Below are 9251 nucleotides of genomic sequence, written 5' to 3' on the forward strand. Positions count from 1 at the left end.
TTTTTCCAGCGGCAGTGGAGGAGAGGAAGCTCCTTCTCTTCACGTCTCTCCTGTAGGGCTTCCCCTCCCCAGACCTCGCTCTCCTAGTTCACTGCGGTTCCTTGCGTGAGCAGTTGGGACCTTGTCTGTTTTGATTTCCTTGAATGACTGGAGATTTAATTATATTATATCGCCCCTGCCTTCCCTTCCAATATCGTTCTGTTTCTATTTTCATCGTAATCAATACGTAGTATTTTTTGGCATGTAGATATTTTGCATTTTCCTGTCGACCGATGTGTATGGTTTCTGCTTTGGTCTCAGTCTTAGAAGGTCTTTCTTTGTTTCTGGATTATGGAAATAGCCATCTGATTCTTTCTGTTATCTTTACGGTCTTATTTCTCCCCTTTTCATGTTAACCTACTGTAACTTATTTTAACGTAAGATGTGAGATATGGATGAGATGCGACTTTTCCCCAAATAGCAGTTCCGTTGTTCTAAGAATGGTTTCTGGACTGGGCGAGCTTTGCCACTGTGGTGTGAAGTGCCTCCTCTGCGACGGATTTGGTTCCAGTCACGCCGGGGTCTGTTTGGCCTCCGTGTGGTTCCGCTGAAGGCAGATAGTTATTTCTTCCTCCTGTTCTAGGCTGCTATGATGAATGTTTATGCTTTATTATCTGGTTGTGCAAGTTTCCCTAATTATTCTGTTCGTATATGTGTAAGATTCCTGATGAATTCTAAAAATCGAAATTTCAAATTCCTGAAATAACCTCATTAAGATTCAGATGGAAATTATGTTATTAATTTAGTGAGAACTGACATTGTATAATGCTTAGTTTCTCCATTCAGGAACGAAAAATGTGCATTCTCTTACTGAAGTCTTTGTTTATGTCCTTACGTGGCAGTTGTGATTTGTGGGACAATGGATGCCTCAGTTGGGGGGCCGGCATCACCAGAGCTTAAGCGTGTATTTGTGTGCGCGGTACATGTGTGTATTGTGTGTATGCGTGTATTGTGTGTATGTGCATGGTGTGTATCTGCATGCATGTGTGTTGTGTGCTTCTGTGCATGCGTGAGTGCATGTGTGTATGCATGCATGCGCACACACGCACATGCACACACGTGCGTGTCACGCGCACTTCTCTGTGTGCACACACATGTGCATGTATGTGCGCGTATGCATGTGTGCATGTGTGTGGAGTGTGCGTGTACGTGTGCATGTATAGATGAAAGATCTTGCCGGTTGCTTTTCTTTCCGGATAGATAGGTGTAGATTACCTTAGAGGAAATCCTATTTGTTCTATAAATTGACATCTCTTGATTATAGCCCTACCTTGGCAAAACTAGCTCTCAGGACCTTTGTGTGACGTGTTGATTTAGTTTCTTTTCTTGGAACGTAGAGTTTGGGAAGGGGCTGCACATGTGCAGAATGAGTCCAGGGTCTTCCGGGAGGGAGCCGCACCCTGACCTTTTCTTTGCTGGGTTTGGAGCTGGGGGACCCATCGGGGCTTACCAGGCCAGCACTGCAGTAGATCACGGGCCTGAAAAGCTAAGTCCCCAAAATCGCTTCGTCCTGGGGGCAGAAAGGGGTGAGGACGGTAGGTGGGCCTGGCGCTGGTCTCGGGGAGCAGGGCAGGAGGTGGCCGTGCGCCGTGAGGTTCGAGCACCGCAGCCCGGTAGCCCAGCCCCGCTGTCCTTGGGCACGCTCCCCGCTCCCCGCTCCCCGCTCCCCGCTCCCCGCCCGCCGCCCCCTCGGGATGGCACGTGGTCTGTGGGGTCGAGGACTGGCCCTCGGCCTTCTGGCCTGGCTGTCAGCCTCTGCCTGTCCTCCTTGTTCTGGGGAGCTTGGAAAGCTACAGCTGCATTCCTGAGACGCTCTTGGAACCAGGTGTGGCCCTGGGCTCGTCTGGGCGGTGGCGGCTGTGCAGGAATGGGGACCTCCTCTGCCCTGTGCGCCCTCTTTGCCTTCCTGCTGGCCGAGGTGGAGAGAACCACGGCCTCAGACCCCAAACTGTCACACGCTGAGAGTGGCAGAGCTGTCTGGCCAGCCTGCGTCCTCGAGTGACAGCATCCCAGTCATGCACCCACTGACTGTGTCCGGACGGTGACATGAGAGGAGATGTGCTTCTACCTCATTTATCCCACTGTGTTTCGGGGTCCCCCCCGTCAGTTACCTCATCAGGATCTCGAGCCTGCGAATGGAGTTCTGCTGTCACAGAAACCCAAAACGTGTGGGTGACGGTCCGGTGGCAGCTGTGAAGAGCAGACACCGCAAGCTGTGCACACGGCGGCCTCGTGGGGCCGGGGCTCCCATTTCCGACATAAGCGTCCGCGCCATGTGGAGCCTGGAAGGCTGACCGTGGACCATCAGTTACCTCATAAGGATCTCGAGCCTGCGAATGGAGTTGTGCGCGCCATGTGGAGCCTGGAAGGCTGACCGTGGACCCCTGGAGCCTCTAACTGCAGGGGAAGCAGCCTCAGAAAAAGGAAGAGTTTTGGTGAGTTTGGGTCCTTTCTTTCCGTGCCCGGCCACGCTGTGACGGGGAGGCGGAGCCCAGGAGAGCATCGGCTGCCGCGCAGGTGGCGGCGGGGACAACGCCAGCCCCTGCACCTGCGCCGCAGGCGTCTGAGGCCCCGGACTCGGAAGCGTCAGCGATGTGCTTGTTTTAAAAATCGATGTGTCAACTTAAAACATATATTGTGGCTTTTAATCTCGTTGGCTTTATGGATCGCAGAGTGTTCTTCAGGCTCCGACCGCCCGGTCCGTGCGGTTCTTCCTTGTGCCCCGGACGCTTTACCAGCAAGCGCGCTGTGGGCTGGGGCTCCTCACCGTTCGTCCTGCTCGGAGTTCGCGTCTGCCTTAGTTTTAGGAAGAGCTGAGTCACTCTCTCTCCGTCTCCCTTTCTTTTCAGAGCTGCAGCTACACGTGTGCCGCGCCCCGGCCCCCCGGCCCCCTCTGCAGTGGGCTTGGGCGTGGACGCTTCCCGTCGGCCCGGCTCCTAGTTCGCGAAGCCCTTCTGCTGAGTTCCGTTCACCGTCGAGCCCATCTTCAGAGTTCTGCATTTTTCAGTTCCAAATTTTCCAGTTGGTTGTTTTCAGTAGATTTCAAGTGTCCGATGAGATGATCTATTTCTCATTTTTTCCCTCCATCTTTTCCTTGGACATATTCGTAACCATTTTAAGTTCCTTAGCGGCTAATTTTAGTGTCGCCTCGAATGCGGGTCTGTTTCTATTGGCTCATCTTCCCTTGATTGCTCGGTCGGATGGCTCTGTCCCTTTACAAACAAGGCGTTTCGGTTCCCCGAACGCTGCCCATTGAATACGAGCGATTGCGACGTCTCCGATGTCACCTTCTCCCTGATGGGTGTGCACTCCGGGAAGTCAAGTGGCATGTGACGGCCTTGACGCGGCCGTGGCCTGAGCTGACGCGAGGCGGGCTGCGCATCTCTAGAAGGCCCTTCTCCCAGGTGTCCGCCTGAAAACCCGGGGACATGCCGTCCTCCCACGCTGTCCCCGCCCGTGCCGTCCTCACCTCTGCCCTCACGTTCACCGTGCGGCCGGCTCCCAGCCCTTGCAGCGTGACCCTCCGGCACAGGTCTGCAGGGAGAAGCTGGCAGGCCGCCGGGGTCTGCTCTCGACCCTCCTGTCTCCCTGGGCCCCTGGGCCCCACGCCTCTCGATTTTACTTCTCCGGGCATGTGCCACCCCCTCGGCCGGCTCCTCCGACTGTTGGCAGTGGCCTTCGAGCTGTCCCTTTGCTCAGGTCCATCGTCCTGCTCTGCAGCAGGACCCGTGAGCGCCTCTCGGGGGGCAGCTGCAGAGTCCCCTCCCCCAGCCTCCGCTGTGTGCTCCCCTCCCCGAGTCCTCACTGCCTCGTGGCTCTCTGGTGCTTTTGAACAAAACTTTTTGGGTGCTTCGCCCCCGATTTTTTGTTGATTCGTGGCAGGAACATTGGTTCGCCACAAGCTCCTTTGCGGTAGCTGGACGGGAAGCCTGCTGTGGGTTCTTTATTATCTTTTCTTGAGGGGGAGGGAAAAGATCAAATTAAGGACGTTCCTTTCTGTTTTCTGCATTGTTTAAACATATAAGTGATGGTTAATTTTACAAAGTGACGTCTCCGAATCAATCGAGGCGATCAAAAGGCTTTTCTTCTCTCATCTGAGAGGCTAATTTACCTGATTAAAAATTCTGATGCCGAACCACGTTATGTTCCTAGGCTCGATTCCACTTGGTCGTGCTGATTTATCCGTGTGCCCTGCTGATGGGCCGATACTGTATTTGGAATTTTCGCACTGGGAACAGGACGGGCTGGTGCCCGGCAGCTCCCATCGCCCTCCAGCTTCTTCCTTAATGCTTTGCTGGCCGTTGCGGATGAGTCACACGGCCCCTCGGAGCCTCCGCTGCTCCGTCTCCTCCCAGAGGCTGAGTCACTGCTGGCACATTCCCTAACCCGACCTCCAGCAAGCCGGTGGCTTCCGTGCCTCGCTCGGCTTCACCTCTGAGCATCGCCCTCGGCTCACGGAGGGATGGAGCTCGTTTTGAACTTGATCATGTCTTCTTCGTTCTTGTTTTTTGCATGGCAGATCTTTTTAAAAAATACGTCGGGGTGACGTTGGTTAATAACATAAGTTCCGGGGCACGATGCTATAACACATCATCCGTACGCCGCGCCGTGTGCTCGTCCCCCAAAGCCCAGTGTCCCCCCCTCACCGGGTATTTGACCCCTTTACCCTCTTCATCCCCCACCCCCTCCCCTCTGGGGGCTCCTGTACCATCGTCTGTGTCTGTGAGTTTGTTTCTTTTCGTTTTATATCCTACATGCGAGTGAAATCACGTGGTTCTTGTCTTTTTCCATCCGACCAACTTCACGTAGCGTGATGCTCTCCAGATCCATCCACGTTGTCACACACGGCAGTATTTCATCCTTGTTTATGCCTGAGCATCATTCCATTGTCTATACTCACCGCATCCTCTTCGTCGGTCACTTGTCAAAGGACACTTAGTTCCACGTCTTGGCCACCGTGGAGATGCTGCAGTGCACACGGGGGTGCCGCTATCTTTACGAATAAGCGTTTTCAAGCTTTTTGACTAGATGGCGCTCAGTGGGTCTTATCCGTCATCACAGGTGTTCGGGGTCAGCAGTGTTCCTCAGACGCCCACTCTGTCACGACGTCTTGACTGGACATCTCCAGGGGATGTTTAACGTTCTCAGCCTTTTGCGTGGAAGGTGTCGCACGCAGAGGGAAGGTGAGAGACTGGCTTCAGGGACAGTCAGCTGCCTCCCGTGGGTCGGTCCCCGGGAGCGCTCTGCCGCGTCTGCTCCACGTGCGGTCGCCCCCCGGTCAGCGGTTTTGCCTTCTGAGGCTGCCGCTGCCCGTGGTGAACCCTGGTCTGCAAGTACTGAGTGGAAAGTTCCAGAAGGAAACGATCTGAATGTTTCGAATTGTGCGCCGTTCCGAGTAGCTCGACGGGATCTCGTCAGCCGACAGCCCAGCCTGTGCGTTACTTGGCAGCTGCCTCGGTTATCGGGCCCGTGGCCGCGGCGTCACCTGCTGTGCTCAGCAGCCTCACGCCGTGTCACCGTGGCGCCAGCCACCTCACCTCAGCCATCACGAGGGCACCTCACCTCCCGCGCCATTGCAGGAAGGGCGGGGGCAGCTCGGCGAGTCCTGGGAGAGAGAGGGGCCACCGTCACGTAGCCTCCGTCACAGTTCGTCATCGTCCTGCGTTATTATGTTATCACTGTCCGCCTCACTGTGCCTCGTTTATAAACTAAACTTGGTCGTGTACGCACAGGAAAAAAACGCAGCACGTACAGGGCTTGGTGCCCTCCGAGGTTTCAGGCAGCCACTGGGGGTCTTGAGGCGTGTTCCCCCGTGGAAATGGGGGGAAACTGTCTCCGGTTTCTTGGCCGAAACATTTGAAAGTAAATTTCAGGTGCTGTATCCCTTGGCTCCTCACTGGTCCAGCAGACATCGCCAAGGGGGCCCTTGGAGCTGCGAGGGAACGCGCCTTCGGAGGCTGTGGATACGGCTCCCACCCCCGCCGCTCAGCGTGACGATCCGTGACTGTTCTCACAGCTCAGGGGGTGGCAGGTGCAGAAAGGGATGTTCCCCAAGCTACTGCGACATCCACTCCCGCTTTCAAATTGTTGAAATGTTTTGACAGTGTATTCGCTCAGGCGCATTCTCCGGCAGAGTCGACCCTTTCAAGTCCGCTCCTGAGATATGCTGGGTACAGACCAACTCAAGCACGTAGTTCGCAAAGATGCTCGGATCAAATGCCATGGTCTTGGCAAAGAAAAGGTCACGTTCGTCCCAGTGAATTAATAAGTTCACATCCAGATCATTGAGCGACGTATTCCCAAGCTTCTCGTGTTTGGGTTTTTACTCTACGGCCCTTCACGAAACGGAATGTTGAGTTTTGATTCAGGCTGCGCATCTGTGTGTCTGTCATTGACCGGCGTTTGGAGCGTGTTTTGGGGGAGCAGTTGGGCGGGACTTGGGTATTTCCTGGTATCCTGACTACTTTCTGCGAACGAGCCCACCTTGCCCGGGTGGTGAGTGTCCGTGGACCTGAGTTCAAGGGTGCCGGACTTTGTGGAACCAGACCGGTGATTCTGGCCCGACCCCCGGTCTTGTGTAGAGGTGGTCGAAACAAGAACTTGTTAACGTAAATGGGATACGCGGGTTCTGGGAGCCGGGTCGGCGCGCTCACGGACGGGGGGCGGCCCGTGTCCCGGACGCTGCCTTCGCCTCACGCCCCCTCGTGCATCGGCCGGGTCACGTCTTCGCTCTCCCCCCTCACGCGTGGCTTGCCGTGCGCATCTGCAGCCCCCCCGCGGACAGGCCTTGACTCTGGGTTCGGACACGGGGCCTGCTTCGGTCAGTGAGCCGGGGCCGATGTGACCGCGCGGTTAGAAGCCGCCACCTGGAGGCCTGTGTGTTTTGCTCACTTGCTTACACTTTCTCTTGGGCCGGCGGCTTGCCCGGGGTGGCCCATGAGGCCCAGGACAGATGGAGCAGAACCGGGCTGCTCTGGCTGGACTTGGCCTATATCGGTTGACCCCTAGCTGACCTTCAGATGTCTAAGCCAAATACACGCTTTTTTCCTGCTCCTGAAGTTTGTGACAGTCATTCGTTATGCAGCATCACGGTGCCTGTAGGTGACTGTCAAGCTGTCGGCGGTCGAGGAAGACTTGTGTCTTCGTCTGTATGTCACACGGCACGAAGTGCGGTACTTAACGATGACACATGTGCTCTGTGTTTCGACAGTGTTTGGATTAAAGATTATTCAGGAACTATAAATATGAAAGTGTTCCTACAGCTGACATCAGATGTCAGGCCTCATTCTCCGGGCGAGCGGGCCGCCCAGCGAGCTGGTTGGTAGTGGCCGCAGCCGGGCCGGAACCCTGGCCTCGGGCGCTTGGCCCCGGTCCCTCCTCCATCACGGTCTTACGTAATTACGGAAGCTGCACGGCCCAGGCCCGCGTGCCGCACATGCTAAGCGAGAAGTCGAAAGCAGCCTCTGCTGCTCCGCACGCTGAGGCACTCGCAGCCTTTAAAACCCGTCCCGGCTCTCAAATCTCGTCGCATTGGCGCTGTGCTGAGTCATCAGGCCCCAGGTCTTAGCCGAGCAGCGGCAGGGCTGCTGGGAACTCATGAGCTCACGGGCACAAGATGTCACTCTTGTGCTTACCGTGCAGATAGCACTCGCGCTGGAACTTTAATGCCTGTAATGGGTTGCCTTTTTAGCCCAGAGTGAACTCATCAGACAGCCTGTGCCGAGACATAAATCAGAGCTTATTCCTGGGGAACCTCAGGTGAAATAAATCAAGATTCTTTTTTCAGGCAGCTCCTCAATCATTCTTTCCAGTCTCATAGAAAATACGGTCCGTGCTGTATTTACAGTTTGATGCTAAGGAGATGTTTAACATCAATGTAGGAGATTAAAAATGACAAGTTAGATGGTGAAGAGTGTGAAAAGGTGTTTACACTGACATGTAATATGTGGGTTGATCTACAACTCCATAATAGATCCCATCAATCTAAGAGCAGGCCCACGAGCCCGTGCAACGGAGAAGCCAACACGGTGGGTCGCCCCACGCACGTGGCGGGTGTCCCCGTGTAGGAAGACGGCACAGCGGCCGGCCTGGCGGGCTGCGCACGCGGGCTGGTCACCCCGTCCCCCGCCCCTTAGTGCCCTGATTTTGGTGTATGCTGTGTCCAAGACCTGCTGCCCTGTGGATGCACAGGCTTTCCTGATTCACGTGGGTGGTAAATAAACTCAAGAAAACAATGTTTTCATTCCACTTCTGACCCCAAACACATTCCAGTTCTTGCAAGAGAATTGTGGGTAGCAGATGTTTTCGGATTTTATTTCGAAGATGAAATTTTTATGTCTCATGCAAAACATTCAGTGTAAAACCTCGTCAGACACCAAGATTATTAAGATTATATGTAAAGTAAAAAATGGGTTTGTTCTGGGCGAAAAGCTGAAGAGCTCGCGCGTGAGCTTTGTGCTTTAGACTTGAGGAGCCGGCCTCCCTGACCCCCTCCCAGCCCGAGCCGAGCCGAGCCGACGAGAATGAGCACGCAGCCTGTGGACCGACGTCGACAGCCGTCCGTGCCGGGTGCGTGTGCATGTGCACACACACATGCATGCACGGTCACACATGCACACATGCATGCACAGAACACACACGCACACACACAAACACACGTGCATGCACTTATGCACATTTGCACACAGACACACATGCACACACATGCATGCATGCACACACACATGTGCGGACACACATGCATACACTCGTGCATACGCTGACACACATGTGCACACACACAAGACATACATGCGCGCACACAGACACACACATGCACACACATGCGCGCATGCACACACACTCACACACTTAGACGCACATGCACACACGTGCGCACACATGCTGACATACACACATGCACAGGGCACACACATGCACATGCATGTGCACACACACGCTAACACATGCATGCGCATGCACACATGCACACACACCACACACATGCGCGCACACACACGCACGCACACGTGCGCACACTGCTCACGCCCTCTGGTTCAGCTGTGTTACAGGCGGACGATTTTCTAAAAGGAATGAGAAACGGGCTGACGCCAGTCTATCCACACCTTTTTGGACTGGACTGTGCCTGGTTCCGACGGGAGGTATTTGTGGCCTGATGACGCGTGTAGCAGCGGGGGCCTGGCTTGCCGCAGCTCTTTACGGTGTGGTTTATA

The sequence above is a fragment of the Pteropus alecto genome, unplaced genomic scaffold (genome assembly GCF_000325575.1).
Source record: "Pteropus alecto unplaced genomic scaffold, ASM32557v1 scaffold320, whole genome shotgun sequence".
Classification (NCBI taxonomy): Eukaryota; Metazoa; Chordata; class Mammalia; order Chiroptera; family Pteropodidae; genus Pteropus; species Pteropus alecto.